Source organism: Anser anser, assembly GCF_964211835.1.
Source record: "Anser anser genome assembly, chromosome: 1".
NCBI classification, from domain to species: domain Eukaryota; kingdom Metazoa; phylum Chordata; class Aves; order Anseriformes; family Anatidae; genus Anser; species Anser anser.
The window spans coordinates 44,665,556-44,684,855 of record NC_139720.1 but is presented as its reverse complement, the minus strand read 5'-3'; the positions used below and the strand labels follow the sequence as shown (position 1 = coordinate 44,684,855).

The 19,300-nt window shown below is 47.8% G+C and overlaps 1 protein-coding gene and 1 long non-coding RNA gene across 2 annotated transcripts in view; one reads left to right on the top strand and one right to left on the bottom strand.

Moving 5' to 3' along the window:
- GRIN2B (glutamate ionotropic receptor NMDA type subunit 2B) overlaps positions 1 to 18,755 on the bottom strand; it is a 199,370-nt gene extending 180,615 nt beyond the window's left edge. Inside the window, exon 1 of the mRNA XM_083844055.1 lies at positions 18,033 to 18,755. The gene's annotated coding sequence lies outside the window, so the exon portion shown is untranslated. The remainder of the gene's footprint in view (positions 1 to 18,032) is intronic.
- LOC310902481 lies at positions 16,324 to 18,452 on the top strand. Its single transcript, XR_014586739.1, has 2 exons — positions 16,324 to 16,462; positions 17,625 to 18,452. It is a non-coding gene; the product is annotated as an uncharacterized lncRNA (long non-coding RNA).
- Positions 18,756 to 19,300: the final 545 nt, after the last annotated feature.

Genomic DNA, 19,300 nt, shown 5'->3' with positions numbered 1-19,300 from the left:
GGAGGAGGATGACATCTAGGCAAAGCTTTTGTATTTTCAAACGACAGCTCCACTCCAGCTTCTTCTCAGAGGCTTCTGGCCATTCTGAGACACTCTGGGGAAAAAAAGAAAAAAAGACTTTCTTCTTAACCCTCTCGTATTGCTTATACATATCCATTTCTGGAATGAAGTCTTCACTATTTTTCAGATATAACAGCTTAATTTTTACAAAGCTAACTTAAAGATAAAGATGCTCTTCTGTAGAGAGACCCAGACCAAGTTCTTTACTATCATGCAGCACATCAACAACAGGGGTGTAGTTCTTTGTACAGACCCTACAGATTCTGGGCACAGGGCAGACACTGCACTGGCACTAACAAGTCATGAATAGCACCAGCCCAGCAGCCACATTCCAAAGGATAAAAACATAGTATTACCTATAAATATATACATAGGTAGTTAAAAGTTATTACAAAAGCGTAGAGGAAAACAACATGCCCCACGGTTGTTTCACAGAGGGCACAGGATTTGGCTGTATCTAAAATCATGTATCATGTAGGACATCTGCAAATCTAACACTGGCTGCTGAGCCTTGGGAGCCTGGGAGGTAACACAGCACCGATACCTTCCCTCGGGTTAGAACTTGCAGGACTAGAGCCCCATCACAGAGCTCTATTCCCGAGCATGAATCTCCCATGACATTTCCCTTTTTGTATTTCTGGCTGCTTCCCTGTCCATGTCACAGCTGTTCAAGGAGCTGACTTCATCAGAATATGCTTTGAGAAGTGCTTTACTGCTCTGTACAATGGTCCTGCTTTATTTCTTTCAGAAAGTGCCAAACCACTGAAGAATGCCAAGGATAGAGCTCTGCAAGTCAAGACCAAGTGAAGAGCAAGTATTTTTCTATGGCATCATCAGCTGCGAAGTCCCATGGACCTCACAAACACAAAAGAAAGCACAACTTCAGAACACAGCTTTGCTATGTGCACATCCCTCATCCCAACCCACAGACGAACACATATGCTGGGCAATTTGTCCGTGGGCTCTGACAAACCCTGCTACCATGGTTTTAGATGTGGCTGCCCCCAGCTGGCCGCGCTCACAGGAGGCTGCTGCTTGTAGCTGGACAGGGAGAAGGAGAGGTGCCTGAGCTCCAGCCACATCAGTGACAGCCTGATACGCTGTCTTCAGCCAGCAACGACAGTGGGTTTGCATGACATCGCCAGACTGCTGCAAGAACAAACTGCTGGGGCAGGGAAGGGAAACAGCTTTAATGAGCACAGCTATTTATTAACTGAATAAGCACGATGAATAATGCATGGAAAAGTCCGATATGGGATCCCTCTGACCTGCCTCCTATCTATACTGCAAGAAAAGTCTTCTCTATAGCCCAGGACAGCATAACCCCACTTGCCTGCAGTGCTTCAGCCTTTGCCTTAAAAAGGTGCTCTTCTGAGTTTACAGCAAAAATCTGTTTCCTTGATGCTGGGTTCCTGTCACTCTTTGAACTCCTTCTTAAAATTGCCCAGGAACTAGCTGTGTCACTGGGACACAGTCGCTGTCACACAGGGAACGAATCTGAAGCATTTATTTTACAAACAGCCCTCCAATCGGGTATCACAAAAGAATAAATTTGTGATGCTCTTTCCATCAGGCACGACAGAGCCATTTACCCAGAGAGACTGGAGCCACCAGCTGAGATGCTGCGCAGACGCATGGCTCTTCTTCTCATCCTCACCTCTTCATTTCCCTCAGAGATTCCCTACTGCTCACTTTTAAAAGCTGTTCAGGAAATTAACATTTCCAGGCATGCGATATCCACCTGACATCTGAAAAAATGGACTTTCTATGAGAAAATGTGCAGGATTTCTTAGTTACAACTAGATGAGAAGCACTGTGAGAAGAGCTTCTTCTTCTTGATATTTTCCTGGGCTTGTCAAAACAAGGAGATATATTACTGCACAGACTTTTTTTTTCTTTAAGCTAATTAAGCTATTTCATACCTCAAGAAAGGTTCACACCAAAAGGGAAAAAGAACAGCTAATCTACTCTCACTGGAACTAGTTCCTCATTGCTTTTTTTTTTTTAATATAAAGTGTGCATTTCATCTGTAATCCCTCCACTGCAAAAGGAAGCATTCAAACAGATGCATCAAAGACGAAAACATAATTAAACAGAAACATTAACAAATGTGTCCTAAACAAATAACCTGTACGGAAAAAGCACCACAGCACCGGCTCATTTACAAGCCCAAAAGCCTTTTAAATACTCTGAAATCACTGAAATTAGATGAGCCCTCCATAGCAGAGCAGCTGGTTTGGGCACCATCCCCTTGCTGAAATGAGATTGATTTCCCGATGCCCATGTCATCTGCTTGTAAGTGGGTGTCTACTCTCACCCCCAGTATCTATACTCACACAACTCCCCTCCTAGCCTCTGTGCCACCTAACATTTAGACTCTCCCTCACAGGGATCCTCATTTTGTAGCTTCAGCTACAGGCCCACTTACTTCCAGATCTATCCTTAGTGACTAAAGAGAATAATTGCCCCCTGTCCTCTTTTTATAACAGTCCTTTTTGGATTGCTGACAGTCAGGTTTCCACCCACAGCTGCTGTTCCCCTAGACCGAACATGCCACTGAAAGACTCTTAGCCTTTCTTACAGGACTTGGTGTCTGACAGCATCCAACCCCATCCCTTTGGCTTGCTCCCCCTCCAGCCTGTAAAAGCTGGGAGGGCTTTTATTAAAGAAACCACACCCCAAGACAGATGCATAATCACAGCCAAAAGGACATGCAGATAGTTTCTCCCCATGCCCTGCAAATTGGATGGGGAGGACTCCTGTGGGAACACTGAATCCTTTCCCTCCTCTTCTCTTGCAGCAAAGCTCCTACGGCTAGTTTTGTTGAGACCACTATCGCTTCCCAGGAAGCAGTGCTTTACCCTCTGCCACGCTGCACAGCAGGGACCATGCTGTCTATTCTGCACTTCCTTGTGTTCACTCTTCTGCTATTGTTTGGTTACAGCTCCTTCTTCTCCGGTTCTGCTTTGGCACCTGCACCACTCCCCGCACTGCACAGACCGGGCATCGAAGCAGCAGTGCTCCACGATTCTTCGCTCCCTTTCCCTCTCTGCAGTGTTTACATTCTTAAGCGCACACTTTAAGGCAGTCATCACATCTCCCTTTTAATTGTCATTTGGCCAAGCTAAATGTAATTAGTTACTTTAATCTCCCCTCTTAGATCAATCCCTCCAGCATCTTAATCATTTTTGTTGCTCCACTGAATTTGTTCTAATTTGCTGCCATCTTTGGGGCACTGAGTTCTCCAGAAATGAACTCAATAGCCTAGGTACGCTCAGACCAGGCGCATGAAAACATGACTATAAACATGTAGAAAACATTCCCTTGCTCCAACATACAATAGTTCTGTTTATGCAACCCAGAAATCACATCAGCTTCTTTGCTGCCGCATTGTATTGCGAGCCCGTATCTCATTTGCTCACCAGTGTAACCCCAGCGTCATTTCTGGCATTACTGCTTTCCAGGGGTGTACCTCTCATCTTTGCTTTCTTTACGAGTGCAGTCTGATTTTAACTCCTACTATTCAATTTATTATCCACTCTGCTAATCCCCAAATCCTATTCTGAGGTATGACTGCTTAGCCAGCTATATATCTCAGATCTCTTTGATTTCTAATGGAAATACTCTCACAAAGAAAAGGCACGGGGTTTGTCATCAGAATGAAGCCACGGCGCATTCCTAAATTTGCGAGACAATATGGATTTTTCACACACCTCTCCTCAGCATCAGCCCCTCACCAAAAACTGCCAAAGGGTTTTCCGATGCTGCAGCTGGGCTTTGGTAGCATATCAGCATCGTGTTGCTCTAAGAGGGTTTCGCATCAGGTCCCGCTGCTTTCAGAAAAAAACAGTAGCCCTTGGAGAGCTGTGCAAAGCCCTGAAAGAGCAGCAGGGAGCAGTGGGCAGGTACAACTTAAGCATCACGCAAATGTGCCACTAGTATGCAGGCAGAAATGCTGCCTCTCTCAGCATGCACCCTCCAAGCAGCACAGCATCTTCCTATATAACCCGTGCATTAGCTTCCTAAATGGAGGTGTCCAGGCTCCCCTCCTTCATCCCAAAGGATGGGGGGAGAAGGCTCCTTCAAAGCCTTTTTGTGAGATTTCATGTTTGTGCAAACCACCCCAGCTGGTGGGGATGGCACCAAACTGTGTTTCTCCAGCCTGAAGGAGGGGGCAAAAGAGGATGGAGGAGCCAGGGAAAGGTGAGGGCAGCATTGATGCATCGCCTCCGCGGCAGTTCAGCTCCGTGCGGGAGATGCTGCTCAGCGCAGTCCTGCTTCCCCTGGCCACAGGGCAGCCGCAGCTCAGCGTGGTTTCTAAATGAAGCAGGCAGGGGGTCCTTGCTGCTGTGCCTCTGGTAGTCCCTGCTCCCCCTCTGCTCTAGGTCCTAGGTGCAGGGAGAGGCACCTACCCGCACCAAGCAGGCTGCAGCAACAGGCTCCCTCTCCCAACAAAACCGGGGAGGGGGGGGGGGGGGAGAAAAAAAAAAAAAACATGCATCAGCAACTCCCTCCTACCCTCTCCCATGCATATATATTGCTGGTGCAAGGAAATTTATGAGCCAGTTCTCTCAGTCCCTCACAGTCCAGGCTTTCCCAGGATCGGAGTGCAATTTACTGCCAGTGAAAGTCCAAGGAGGTGCATAAATCTGCCACCACCTCTCCTCATGACCCATGTCAGCCCACTTCCTCCACACCAGCAGCAAGGAGTTTTTGCTTAATTTCTCCATCCTATCTGCCAACAGAAAGGAGTGAGAGAAGAGACTTAGCACAACTCAAATCACTTGAGAAGCCACAGAGCATGTGAATTGGTTGGATTTATGACAGCATTTAGCACCATCGCAAAGATCTTAGCTACAAGTAACAGGATCGGTTTGAGCAGAAAGAAAATCAAGTGGACTGAACAAAAGTACGAAGCCACAAAGAGTACCCATTCCTTGGATGTTCAGAAAATGCAAGAGGGCACAGATGCACACTCTCACCTCTACAGTTTGCACTGACTTGAAGCCAATGGGTCCTCCTTGGAGGAGGCTAGGTCAGAAGATCTAGGGATGCTTTTAGGCCAAAACAGAGACTAGACTTAACTAGACTTATGCATGCATCTAGAGGAGAGGATCTCCAGCCAACCCACCTGGTTGTATCTACTGGCACAGACCAAGGATGGGCACTTTCTGCCAAATGCTGATCAGCATATACTGGACCAGCTCTGCTAGGATGGAGAAGGTCAGCTTGGCTTCAGCCACCTGGGAGCTGCCTATGGCCAAGAAAAATCTTAAAACAGCTCTCACCATCTTGCTTTAGCAAGAAGAGATGATTCTCAATTACATCTTCACTAAGCCCTCTGGTTTTGCACCAAAAAAACTTCATCCACTCAGCATACTGCAAGTGGTGCTCAAGGTTGCAAAGCTCTTCCCCAGTATGTTTTTCTGCTTACTGGCATGAATGTATAATGTATTATTTCCAGCAATATTAAGAGGCACAGCTTAACCTGCTGCTTCTACTCAAAATTTGCCCTCTCTATATAGAGAGTCTGTACAGTGAAATGACAGCATATCTCTAGATTCTTTTGTCCAAGTTACATTTTTTTTTTAGCAGGTGTAATAGACATGATATTTCAGTAATGCCAAGGTTCAAGATAAGTCTTCTGCATGTGAACTTCTCTAAACCCCAGGCTTCACCTAAACAAGGTGTAAGTTCATCATATTCAGGAGGAGCACTGGACCAAACACTGTTTCTGCTATTTTCTTCAATCTCACTGAATATTCTTACATTCTATAATAAAGGAAATGAGGAGTTTTAAATGGAATTTAGGTCTTTAAACCTTTATTTTTTCTTCTCCCTCTGGATCTCTGATGGTAAAATGAAATTATTTGATTTTCCAGCAAGTTTTGTCCTACAGCATTTAAAACGCTTTTATATTGTTCTTCCAAAGTCATTCAGATTATAAGAAAATACCATTAAGTTGCTTTAAAAGTCTCAGATTCTGTTCAAATGGAAAACACAGTGATGCCAAATACAGCCATTTTAAGCAGTTCTTACCAGAAAGTCATTGATTTTTCTCCTCCAGACATAGTCCATGAGGATTTGGGGGAAGGAACATGACAACTTAATCTGATCCCCAAACTGAATCTCAACCATATTCTATACTTACTGCTGTTTTATACTGCAGGAAAAGCAGTCCAATAGGTTGTCCTGAAAACACATGATTATTTATACAGCAAAAGAAACATTGATGAATCTGTTGGTTATCACTAAAAATCATGCCACATAATGCTAGAAAAATAAGGAAATTATCAAAAGCAAAAGACAAGACGTAGCAGCCACTGTATGTAGCTAATATCAAGAATCTATATGGCATTCATTGCAGGCATCAAAACAGCAACCTAGAAAATACTTCAATAACTGAGATTCTCCTCAGATGAAGAACACAAAGGAGTTTATAAACAATAATACTTTGAAATGAAGCTGATTCAAAATATATATATATATTGCAAGTACTTGTGTCTAGTACCACATAGCAGGCACCCAAAATTGGTCCAAACCTCAGCAGAGTCAATGCCAAGATTCTACCCAGTTTCAAAGGGGTATTGAGTCCAGCCTCTGGTCTGCAGCTAAATCCTTCTGTAGGTACACATCACAACTTGTTCTGCCACAGTTGCCAAACTACAGTATCACGGAAGACTTATTTCAGAGAACATACACAGATATCAATATTACCCTATGCACTTAAGAGGATACAGACTGCTGGGGCAAACTTTAGCGCTAATTTTCTGTTTTGTTCAATTTTTATGCTTCATCATGCAAGCAATATATTCTTATGAAACACCTGCCTTGGTGGAAACAGGCACGGCTTCTAAATACATGCAGGCAGAGATGTAAAAAGATGCATTATTAAATGTTATTCTTATACCAGCTCCCTCCCGGGAAGCATTGGCTAACGATGAAGTAAGCCTTGGCCATCTCTCCTTAACTTTCCTGCAGCATCCTGAGGGACAGTTCTCTGTGGGATGCCAAGGACCAGCCCTATGATACCTGGTCACATCAAGGGAGCTCTTCTGCTAACTTGCTACTCCATGGCTTGAAGTTAAGGTCAGAGGAGTCCAGAGATCAGTTCACACAGCCCAGCAACAAATCAGTTATATACACATTACCGTTTCTTGCAAATTCAAATCACATTTGGGAACCATTAACATCAGAACCAGACTGAGGGATCTCCAAGCCTTCATATTCAAAAAGAGATAGACTATCAAGTAGCCAATTTTCTTACAGTGGAAAAATACACGGCATAGGACCCAGGCTTAGTAGACTTTCGGTTCCTCCTGGCTCCTGACTGTTCCAAACTGGGTGGTGAAAGAGGGATAGTTTAATAAAGCTCATGCTTCTTCCAGCCCCCAACCTAGTAGTACACCCTTAACGCACACATACACAGAACAAACTATTGTCTTAAAGTCCTTCAGAAAGCTTGCCTGCATAGGCTGTCTTCATAGTCAAGAGAGATTAGTTTCTCCAAAGAGCAAGCTGGAGCACATCCACTGGGCTCCTGTTCTATGCTGCCCTTCAAAGGACTCCCCCTGCTCTTTCTCCCCTGACTCAGTGGAGAACCTCTGGAAAGAAGTCTCCCACAGTTAGCGTTAGCTTTGCAAACGCTCCCCTTCCTATATAAAAGTCAAACATCTCACCAAGCTTATAAAAGCCAACATATAACGAACAACGAGAGGGGATACACTAAGGGATACGAATTGCAGGAATGAAAATCTCAAGTGATTTTAAAGATCTAGAGACAGCTTTAAAGAGCTGCCTGCACATCACAGAAAATGAGAAAAATTTTCAATAACTCTGGTTTCCTGTCACAGAGTCTCTGTAGTTCTCATCCCTCATCCTTTGTTTAAGAGCAATTGCTTGAGGATCATGTCTTGGTTCCCTGGGAATTCACCTCCTCCCATCACATTTTCTCCCACCTGGGGTCAGCACTGGAGCTGGATGCAAAAAAAAAATTGTTGTGATTGGGAAATATGAACGCACCCAAAGCGGAACAAGAACAAACCTGCACTGCTAGTTTGAAGGAGTAATTAGCTCCTGTGTCTCCCATATCTCAGAGGACTCCACAGCCTCTGGGCTACGGAGACTGCTTCTCCATTTCTTTCATGCTGAAGTCATTTCCCTTCATATAAAGTAATTACTTTATACCAGGCCAAAGAAACAAACTACCTCCACAACCCAGTCTTTAGAGCGCTCCCTCTCCAGCGCAATGAATAGGCATTTATATAAAGTAGAACGGCTCCAACTGGAAAAGCTCCAACTGAGAAAGCATTACTGCAGAGGACCCAGGAGCCCGGGCCCTCAAGTTAGCTAGAATGCGTCCCCACTCCAAAATGCACAGAACAGGAACATATCACCCAAAACCTAGTCACTTTTCTGTTTACTAGGCTGCTAAGCATTCTGTGCTTTTCTCCATTTTTTGGTTTGGTGGTGGTTTGGTTTTTTTTTGTTTTTAAATGAAAACATACCAAGTGCTCAAATTAATTTCAGCACAGAAATAGCAAAATCTATGAAATTGATATTTTTCTGTGGGGCAGAAAATCCATTTTCTGCCACATTTGCTCCATTACAAACCTCTCGTGTCAGAAGTCTTAATCACCATCTCTGATGTCACAAGCAGAATTCGGGGGTCTCTCCGAGAAGCAGTGAGCAAGGAACACAATTTCACCTTAATGTCCTAACAAAAAGCGTGAGGTATGTCATTAACCTACAGTCATCTTCCACTGTACGCCTCCTGGTCTTTGAAAGTTATTCTTCCCTACAGTTAAAAAAATAAAAAAAAAAAGCGAGCATTGCACAGAAAGAGTTGATCATATCAGACACCACTGCGGGCATGCAGTTCCTGCCTCAGAGAGCGCAGAGGCACAGGCGTTTAGCTCCTGCAAAGTTCCCCGATCCCTGTGGTTCAGAGAGCCTTTTAGACCCTTTACTTCCCATTGAAATGGTTCAAATTAAAAGGGGATGAAGCACAATCCTTACAGCTCACTCTGAATCCCTGGTTTGAATGCTTGCAAAACTTTCAGAAAAGAAGACTTTTCAGAAAATAATATCTCTTCGCAAACTTTCAAACGAGGGATTCAGAGAGATCGTTCTGTAAGAGGCACTATATCTTTCGAGGCAGCCATCCCACAGCTATCCTATTTTTCTAAGCTACTTAGCTTTTATCTCCTCCTGTTTAGAGCACAGGCCCCCCATCACGTAATGAAATGATCTTAATGTCTTTTCTCAGATTCCGTTTATGCTTTTGTGGCATTTACCACTTTGATACTTCTTAACAGAAATTTAAAAGCTTCCTTTCAAAATACTTGAATATGTGGCACCTCAGACCACATCCAAACTGCTTTTATACTTTGACTTTCAAGGTTTCAGTACGCCATCTTTGCGATTGTAATTAAATATAATATTCACTTCTTCAGTAATAAAATTAGAAGAAATTTTTAAGCTGTACCAAAGACATGAAGAGCTGGAGAGGAAAGACTAAGAGAACGAATTACGTCATTCTGTCACTTTCATTAGACTTTCCTTTGGGGATTGTCAGCCTCTGATGTTTCAGCTTGACTGCTGAAACACGCCTGACACAAGGGAATCTCCCCTGAGATGCTTAGGCCAGTGAATACAGCAGCCAGCGATACCAGAGAAACATAGAGGAGGAGAGAGAGGGGCACAGGGACGTGCAGATCTCTCCTGCGTGTTTTCCACGCAACCTCATGCCTACGTACAAGTAGTTATGAGTTAGCGCATTTGTGCGCATTTCCTCCACCACAACAGACTTGAAATGCATTAATCAGCAAAGTCCAGTGACAAACATCCCCTAGTTGTTTGCAGTTAACTAACATTCTGCATTACCTGGCACTACTAGATCCGCAGCAGTGACCCTTCTCCTGGAATGGCTGTCAGCATACGTATGCTTTTCCACACATCACTGGAGCCACTCTTCTCACCACCCAAACTTCAAAAGCCCCCCTACACTGAAGATTTAGAATTGCCCCCAGAATCAGAGGGCATTTCCAGGGCCTTATTCCCAGCAGGGGATGCTAGTGAAGCAGAGAGCCCACACAACAGAAGGAACCACAGTCCCTTATTACATGAATCTACAACAGTAGATTTTGAGATTTTCTTCTCACCCGTTCACATCCCTCTGTGTCCTGCTCATAGCCAATAGCTGGAAGCAATACGCAGCCACAGCTGTCTCCAGATATCATTAGGCTATTATGCCTATCACCTGAAAACAATTTTCTGTTCATTAGGCAATCAGCTGTGGTGTAGGACATGGCATTTGTGCTAGTAAATTATCAGCAGGTTCATGACACAAAACCTTATCTGTCTCAGCTGGCTCCTAGTAACCATCTCACCTTCTGGTCTGCTTTGAAATACTGAACTCATAAGTCATGCATTTGTTTCCTTTTGCAAAATCCTCCAAATTCTTCAGAGGTCATACATGCAAGAAACAATACGTCCACAAAAACGAGTTGTGCGTACTAGCTCTTCAACAGTGCATGGCAACCCTAGCAAAGAGATTAGGAGAAGAGGTGAAATAAAAATGTTTAATCCAAGTGTAATAACAAAGACAGTTTAGCATGTCATTTCCTCCATTTGAGTTTGAGTTTGTCCTGAACACCTGCACAGAAAACTCCTGATTCTCACGAAAAACATCAGAGCTCAGGGTTACATACTTGATGCTTTGCTAAAAAATTGTTTTATCATATGGGGACTTGTATCATAGTCCCCCTTTCTGCTGATGCACAGGAGGATATGAACTGGCATAGGCTTAAGGTCACACCGTATGTCCCTCCAGTGCTAGCCGAATTCACAGTCTCAAAATGGCACCTTCATCTCTCTCAGCTACCTGCAGGGGAACCTCTAATGATTCAAAGTGAGGAGACCCTTCCCTGAACCCATTAATAAGACCTCCCATCCAAAACCCAATTCTACACAGGAAGATCCTCCAACTCAGAGCACAGAGATGCAACTGCAAAGGATGGCTTGAGCGAAGCAATGATTCTCAGAAACCACTATGCTTACAGCTCCCCAGAATCTCAAATTATCTTCTGGAAGCAGCAAAGATGAGTGAAGATAAGGCACCTTTAAACTGTAGCTCATTTTGCAAGACAGAAGAATGACATCATAGAATGGCAAGGCATTTATTTTCACTTTGTTCAGTACGCAATGATGTACGTCACCTCCCCTTGCGGTATCACGTTTGGGCACATGAGCATGTTTTACACCCTTAGATGTTGTAAGGGTGTAAAACCTTGAAAGCAATGGCTACAGAGGGGTGAAGTTTCCTAAGTTAAGGGACATGGTCTCAATCTAGAAGAGCTCAATTTATTCCAGGATTCAAGAATTGTACCTGCAAATTCTAAACATCACGCAGGACAGGTTTGGAAACCCCCCCTTGCAAAGACCGCTACATTGAAGCTCTAGCAGTTCCCTAGGTCTTGACATGCTGTCACAACATACCAGAGCTTTTGAAAACTGGACAGCTTTGAGGAGCTTCTGATACCCTTTGTGAATGGAAACCAAGCTGTGGCACCAGTCATCACTCATATTCACTCCTACACGTACCAAATGAGATTTAAAGCACAGGGCCAGTGTCAGATCCACTCATTTGGGGAGGGTTTCCACAAATGGGGCAGACAGTCCCTCGCTCCTGCACATAGAACAAATTATCTCATTAACTCTCGTCCAAAGTTATTTGGCTAGGCATGCAAATATCATGATCTATGGTTCACTGGAGACAGACTTTATTAGATACAAACCTGATAGTTCAGCACCTACATCTAGCTTTAAATAGCTTCAGTCACAGCCATTCTGCCACGTTTATCAACATCTTCTGCTATCACCTAAACCATTCGTTCAGTAATCATTTAATTTGATGTTTAATCTGTATTCTCCTTCCTTCATCTTAAACTCATTTATTTCCTGATCTATCCTCGGTGACTAATGAAAATAATTGGCCCTTGTCCTCTTTCCGTAATGGTCTTTTATATATTTGCAGACAGTTAGGCATACACCCACAGTTGTCTTTTCTCCAGACTGAACTTGCCTGGCTCTCCCAACCTTTCTTTACAGGTCTTGTTTTCTCTGATCTGTGATCATTGTCTTTGTTCATTCCCCCACGCTCTCCCCAGTCCTTCCCTCTCGTGGAACTGCAGCCCCCAAACAGAGTGCACTTATCCAAGTAAGGCTTAACCACATCTCTAAGTAGATTCTAGACATATGGCTTCACCATTTTGCACAAACGAAGATTGCATACAAAGCTCACACACAGACTGTAGAGCAGGTTCAGTGAAGGATGGTAGTACCTAGAGCGATTCGTTTCTTGATGGGTAGTTCAAATCCAGGCTAGGGGTGTGGTAAGAGAGAATTGTTCCCATCTCACAACAAGATAGCTACAAGCAGACGAACTAGTACAGGCTGACTGCTACCTTCAGAATTAATTTAGGAGTTTGGCACATGGAGAGTCAGCTGTGTATGAGCTCCTGTGTGCCCAACATGCCAGGGGTGAGCAGAACAACAGAACATTATCTCATGGATTATTCAGGTCAGACAAGGTGGTGGCCCCATGCCTGTTTTGGTGGTAAGCAATCAGCAGAGACAAGCCACCAGACCATGAAAATCAAATTCCCATTTTTCCCCATAAAGTGTTTCTTCCCTATAAATATTTCAGAACAGCCATGCACACCTACATCAATGACATTCTAAGTGTTGGGGGAATGGGGAAGCATCTTCAGTGTTCAGATCTGGCAACCTAGCACTTCACCTGAGCCACTTTCAGTGATTCTTTGCAGTTTTGAACTTTTCTTGTGAGTGGGGCTGGAGGTACAGTGAGCGAATGCTACAGAGGTCTCAGCTTACAGAGGCTCAGCTTAAGGTCTTCACCTTAAGCCGGTAACAATGCTCTCATTCGTAATTTCTCTTTTTCCCAGAAGCTTAATCAATCCATGCATATTTTTGGCTCTGAAACATTGTCTTTGATTACATTAGAAAGGAAAGAGACCCACCCAGCATACCTCACAGTCTGCAAGTACCCTCTGCGTTAGGAAGCATCAGCTAGCAGTGCGTTTCAGATTGCATACCCTTTCCCTCTCCCCTATTTTAGTGGCCCCAAGTACAGAGAAAGCAGTATTTTTATTCCCTGCACATGAAGTGCATTCAGTGTACGTGTAAGAATTAATGAAACATCAGTCAGCCTCTCCTCCTGCCCACAGCCGGTGTTCTCTCCTGCTTCTAAGAAAACCAAACACTAAACAAGACGCAGCCTTGCCTCGAGAGGTCCAAATTAGCCGTGGTTTGAATTGACGAAGATCACAGTGCTGTTTGCACACTGCCAAGTGCCACGTATTTGTTTCTGAGCACACGGATGATTTTTTTCTCTGCAGGTGACCTCAGGACCATGGAGGTACACAGCCTGGTTTGCACCGACTGTGCACTTGGTCGACTTTTACGGTCACCAGTTCAGAAGCCCATGCACGACTCTAGCTGGGAGCTGGTGGTTTGTGGCTTAAGCCATGAGCTCTTGAACTATAAGGCGTGGGTTGGTTTGGATTATTTTTTTCCAACACAAAAAGGGTAGTTTTGATATTAACCTGTTTGGGTCAGTCTCCTGACTCCCAGACAGCACCATGCCACTAATTTTGCCAGAACGAGTGCCAGTCCATACCTGCCAGAAACCTACTCTCCTGTCTTCGGATGAACAGAGAAGCAAGGCAGACAAAACAGAGGGGCACTGTGGCCCTCTTCATGGCTGGAGAAATGGTCTTTTTAGTTCCCATTACAATGCACTTAGCTGAAGCAGGAACACAAGGCTCAGAGGAAGAGAGGAGGCAATGGTAGCAGGAGAGCCAGGCTTGGCTTTTAATCTCTTATTTTCTTCTGGTTCCCTTTCCACATATTTCAGCGCTGTGATCTTCACGCTGCCATTTCATTTTATGCAGGGAGGCACCCAGGACAGTAGCTAGACTGTAGCAAAGCAACTAAATGAGTAAGTCGCATTCATGGTGGCTGAAAGAATTCTTGCGGACAGGTGGGTGAAGGATGGAGCAGGGCAAGAGCAGATAACATCAGCCATGTTTCTCCCAATCACTCCCTGCTTTTCTGTTAAGTACAAATGTATCTCAGAGAAGGCTGATCACAGAAGAGTCAGGCAGGCCAGGAGCCCAGATGTCAGGCTGAGTGGATACTACCAGCATCCCACTGTAGATTAGGCAGTCAGGGTACGTGGAACCATCTCTCTCAAAATAACCACCTAGTGCATCTCACCAATTAACTGATCCATCTCTTCGTGATAAATTGAGGCTTACACAAAGAAGGGAAAAAAAAAAAACCTTCACATATTCTCCAGATGCAAGACAACTCTCTCCCTGCTGCCCGCTCTGCCCACTGAGCCATGCTGAGAAGCGGAGTGCAGGCAGAGTGGAGCTGTGGCATCCCTAAAGGCCAAGCAGATTAAAGCTCTAGAGACCAGCCCTCGGACTGGACCATCTCACAGGCAGCTTTTGCGCATCTTAAGGAGTAAAAGATGGGAGCGGGGAATGGAGCCCACTGCAGAGGCAAGCAGCGCTGTCTGTACAGCTCTCCCATCCTCTGCCAGCTTGGGGGAATGAGAAAACAGCGCTGGGAATCAAACCCAGACCTCCCACATGCTACTGCAGAGACACCGAGCGCTAAAGCACCGAATCCCGGTGCCAGCCCAGGCAAGGAGAGTCCGGTGTGGGAACCGAACCCAAGCACATCTCCGTGCGCTAGCGCAGAATGGCTCCGGTGCTGGAGCCGGTGTCCACCTGCCCTCTTCCAAACCAAGCACAAGAAACAGCCCCAGCTGAGCTCCAGCAGAAGGCGAAAAACAGAAGCGAATGTCGCCATCTCTTCCCTCTATAGGCAAGGGTTTGGAGGTAGAATGCCGGTTTGTAGGTTGATGGGGGTTTTATAGGGGGGCCGTTGATAATCCAAAATGAAGATGAAACAAACCAAAGCCTCAATGATTAGATGAGGATGAGGGGTTAGGATTTTCACCCCTGCTCTGCATTTCCATCTCCTTCATGCTCTTATGTGCACAGATATAAAAACCCAGCCATCGATGCAGGCATCCCAAGAACCCTGCCCAGGCCAGGATGGCTGGGGTTTGCTCACTGACAAAGGGACCACAAGAGGCACCAGGACCGGAGCAGGCAGTGCTGGGCAGGTGCAGCAGGTGTGCGTCACCGGGCCAGGGTCCCCAGGAAGAGGAGCAGTGGCTGTGACCGTCCTTCTTTCCTTTTCCCTGCTGAGACCTACCTCTGCCTGCCAAGGCAGAGCCAAGGGAAAGCTGAAGTGGGTCTCACTTCGCAGGTCGTTGTCCAATTTCACCCTATCCCAACCCTCTGAGACCCCCACCCAGTGCTGGGAGACAGGCTGGTGTGGCATGGGACTAGAGAGAAGCGGGAGATGTGGAGGCAGCACGAGCTGCTGCTGCTTTGGGGGCGGCGTAGGCAAGCGCTTGGAAGTCGCCCATACCCACAGCTCCCCTCTTACGGAGCACCTTGCACCCACGCATGGCTGCTGTGCTCTCCGGAGCTGCAGCTGGGGCACGCCGGGTCACCGGACACCCCAGGGTGGTGAGCCCCTGTTCTGCTTCCCTCGGGCTTGGGCGATGGGGCAGCATGGGGTCCCCTGAGCCGGGGGTGCTGCGTACCCAGCCCTCCCTGCCTGCCCATGGAGGGGGGACCAGCCGCCACCCCTGCACTGCTTGCTCCCACCTGGGGGTGGCTGTGCCTGACAGTGGGGGGCAGTATTGGAGGGCTCCTCCTTTTGCCCACGCTGGAGCTTGCAGGGAAAGTGAGGAAAAATCCCAGGCGAAGGTGGCAGCATGAAAGACTGGGAGGTAAAAGGGGGTGGGGATGCAGCCCGTGCTGCCTGCCCTCATGAGCATCAGAGCTGTAAGACCCCTCCCCAGCCACCTCTGCCCAAACCTGGCCCAGGTCACCTCTGGGAAGTGCCACAGGGGGATGCAGGGCTCACCCAGCTGGGTACCTGCAGGCAGGGCTGGCATCACGCAACCCAGCCCAGCATCCTTCCCCTGCCCTCCAACCTCCCTGCAAAACCTGGGGCGGGGGCTGAGCCGGGCTCCCCCAGCACCTCCCCTCCTCTCCTTTCGCCCTGGTCATTTGAGGCGTGGGGATGCACCCCCCACACACACACCAAGGGTTGTGCTTTTGGAGGCTCTCATGGGGAAATGAGACCTGAGGGAGGGGGCAGCACCCCCCACCCTGGACGGTGCTGGGGTCTCCGGGGAGATCCGGCAGCAGCCACGAGCTGCGGGGCCTGAGAAATTCCTCCCAAAAATGGGAAAAAGGCTCCCGCACGCCCTCCTCGCTCCGCACAGGTAAACTTTCTACTCCCACTTGCGGAGGGAGAGGGAGGGAGGGAGCTCTCTGGCAGGGAGGATCCAGGCGCGGATAAACCCTGGGAAGCCTTAGATATTTATAGAAGCACAGTCAGAATATGGCAGGGTAGGTGGCTCTCAGCCCCTCGACAGGGAACGGCTCCTGGTTTTTAACAATAGCCCAGTGAAACCCCTCAGAAAAGGGAAAATGAGACACTGGCAGGACCAAGGCGAGCGAGGGGGCGGGCAACGGCGCGCCCCCACCGCAGGATGCTCCGGGTGCCTTGGGGGCCCCGCTGCTGCCCCAGCCCCCAGCTCGCCTGGCAGGGCTGCAGGGGGCTGCGGGATGCAGCCCCTCTCCCTCCTCCTCTTGCTGCTGCTGCTGCTGCTGCTGGGGGCCTCTCTCGCCCACTGAAGGCCTCCAGTCTGGTGGAGGGGGAGGCAGGGGGAGGTGGGTTGCGGGGAGCCCACACTGGAGCTGATGGTGGGGATAAAGGAAGGGGGGGAAGACAGCTCACCCCCGTCCCCCCACTGCTCTTCCAGTGTGGGGGCGTGCAGTGGGGGCACTTAAAACAGCCCCGACACGTTCAACACCTTGCGCCCAGCGCTTGTGGCGAGGCGAGGCAGCCACACGCTCCCGCACCCCACGGCGCTCCGCTCCCTTTGTCTTGCCACCATCTTACGGAAAGACTCACATGGCACGCTACGGTCGGGATGCACCGGTGTCTCTCGCGTACCGACAGCACGATAGCCATTTTGCATCCCTCCAGAGCAGGCTGGGGAAGGGGCTCCCAGCGTGGGGATGCAGGGTGTGCAGCAGAGAGGGGCCACGATGCCCCACTGCCACCCCCGCAGCCAGGGATAAATTAAAACCCGTGAAGTTGCCTGAATACGGCACCTCGTAGGCTGAGGTTAAGTCTCTTGACGTGCTTGGACTTAAAATAGCCCTTCACCTCCACGCAAGCAGGCGCGCTCGTCCCGGCGCTGGGCTGGCTCCTGCCGCGGTGCCAGGGGCGGCCCCGGCCCCCCGGGTCCCCGGCCCCCACATTAGGCCGCTCGTGATCGAGAGGTCGGCGTGGGTTTGAAATAATGCACCACCCTCCACGCGACAACCCGGTTTCCATGAACTGGTATTCCTAATGAGCTCTATTTTCTCATCAAGGCATGACAAGGAGCCGCTGAACCACTGAAGAGAAAGAGAAAATTTGCAGATGGATGGACAGGAATTATCGGCATTTTCACCCTTTTCCAAATCCGTGTTCCTTCTCCCGTGTCTTCCTCACCCCACCTGCACACCCCCCCCAAAAAAAAATCACAGGGGACTTTCTCCCGATTCACCGGCACGATATGCAACTCAAAGCATCCCTCTCGCCTTCTCTTCCCGTCCTATTTGATGAGCCTAGAGGGAATCAACATGTCTGGTGAATGTTTCTTCCTTTTCTTTTGCTGTATCTGCTGCTAAGAGCAGCAAACCTAAACCTTTTGTTCTACCGTGAGTGGTCCTCCCCGGGCAAACCTGTGTACAGAAAACGAGCTGCCACTAGAAACACAGAAACAGGAATTTCCCTACCTTGGTTTGTAGAAGCAGAACCTCTAGACGGACAGATCAAGGGAGAGAGCATGTTGGGAATGTCCAGTCTCCTCTTCTTGCTTGCATATCCACATAAGAAGAATAAGGGTCGGGGGACAAATGTGGGGGAATGAGTTTAAAAAAAAATCCTATTTGGCTGTAAAAAAAATAGAGAATTCTTTGTGGCAATCGTCTCGAAGCGGTGCAAATTCAAAAGCAGGAGAGAATCACTTCAGAGGGTATTCAGCGCGAGTGGTGAGGATCGTCAAATGCAGGTTCCAGAGTAAGCATTCCTTTCACCTTTTTAATGATTATTCTTGTAATTATTCTTTTTTTTTTTTTTTTCCTGGAGCCCTAGTGGAGGAGGTTGTGTTTAAAGCAACTGGAGGTCGGTGCTGTTCTTCTGTGAAGCATGATTATCCTCAAAGCGTCCCCTTCCTGAAGGGAAAAATAAGCATCAATTTTGTATTAGAGGGGTCTGAAGGGGATAAAAACCGCTCCCCAACAAAGACATTAATACATTGAGAAGAAAGGGAAGCAAAACGCATTTCCCAACAGTGCACACAAGCGGAATCAAGGAAGGAAAAAAAAAAAAAAAAAAAAAACAGCTGGCACGGGTCTATAAATAATTCAGATACGGGCTGACTACACCATTCCTGGGCTAGGCATGCATACGAGACGGGGAAGCGGGCGCGATGTGAATCGCGGCGAGCTAAACGAGCTCCCCCCGCCCCCCCGCCCCCCCCCCGGGCGCCTTGCCCACCGCCCCCTCCCCACGCACGCCCAGCATTTCGCCCACCCCCGGGCCCAGCCCCCGGAGGGCTGGCGAGGGCCGTGCCCACCCCTCTGCAGTGCTGCCGGCACCGCTGCCCGCCGCGCTCCGGCTTCAATGGGCAGCGTGGGGCGCGCTCCGCGCAGCCGGGCGGGCACACGCACGGACACGAGGGGGGTGGGTGAAAGGGGGGGGGGGGAAGAGGAGAGAGGGGGGGGCTTCACCTGCAACGTGGCCGCTTTGCACTACGCGGCCCCGCACACGCATCGCCCCCCGCAACGCATCCATTGGCTCCCTGCGGTTTGGGTTGGGTTTGGGTTGTTTTTTTTTTTTGTTTTAGGGGTGGGTTGGTGGCTGGGGGTCACCCCCCACGCCCCACCGGTGACAGGGCTTCTAGCTATGCAGGCATTTATTTAATGAACTCGCAGGTATTTTTTTTTTTTTCCTCCCCCTTTCCCCTCCCATCTCGCCCGGAGAACAATTCACACTTGGAGCT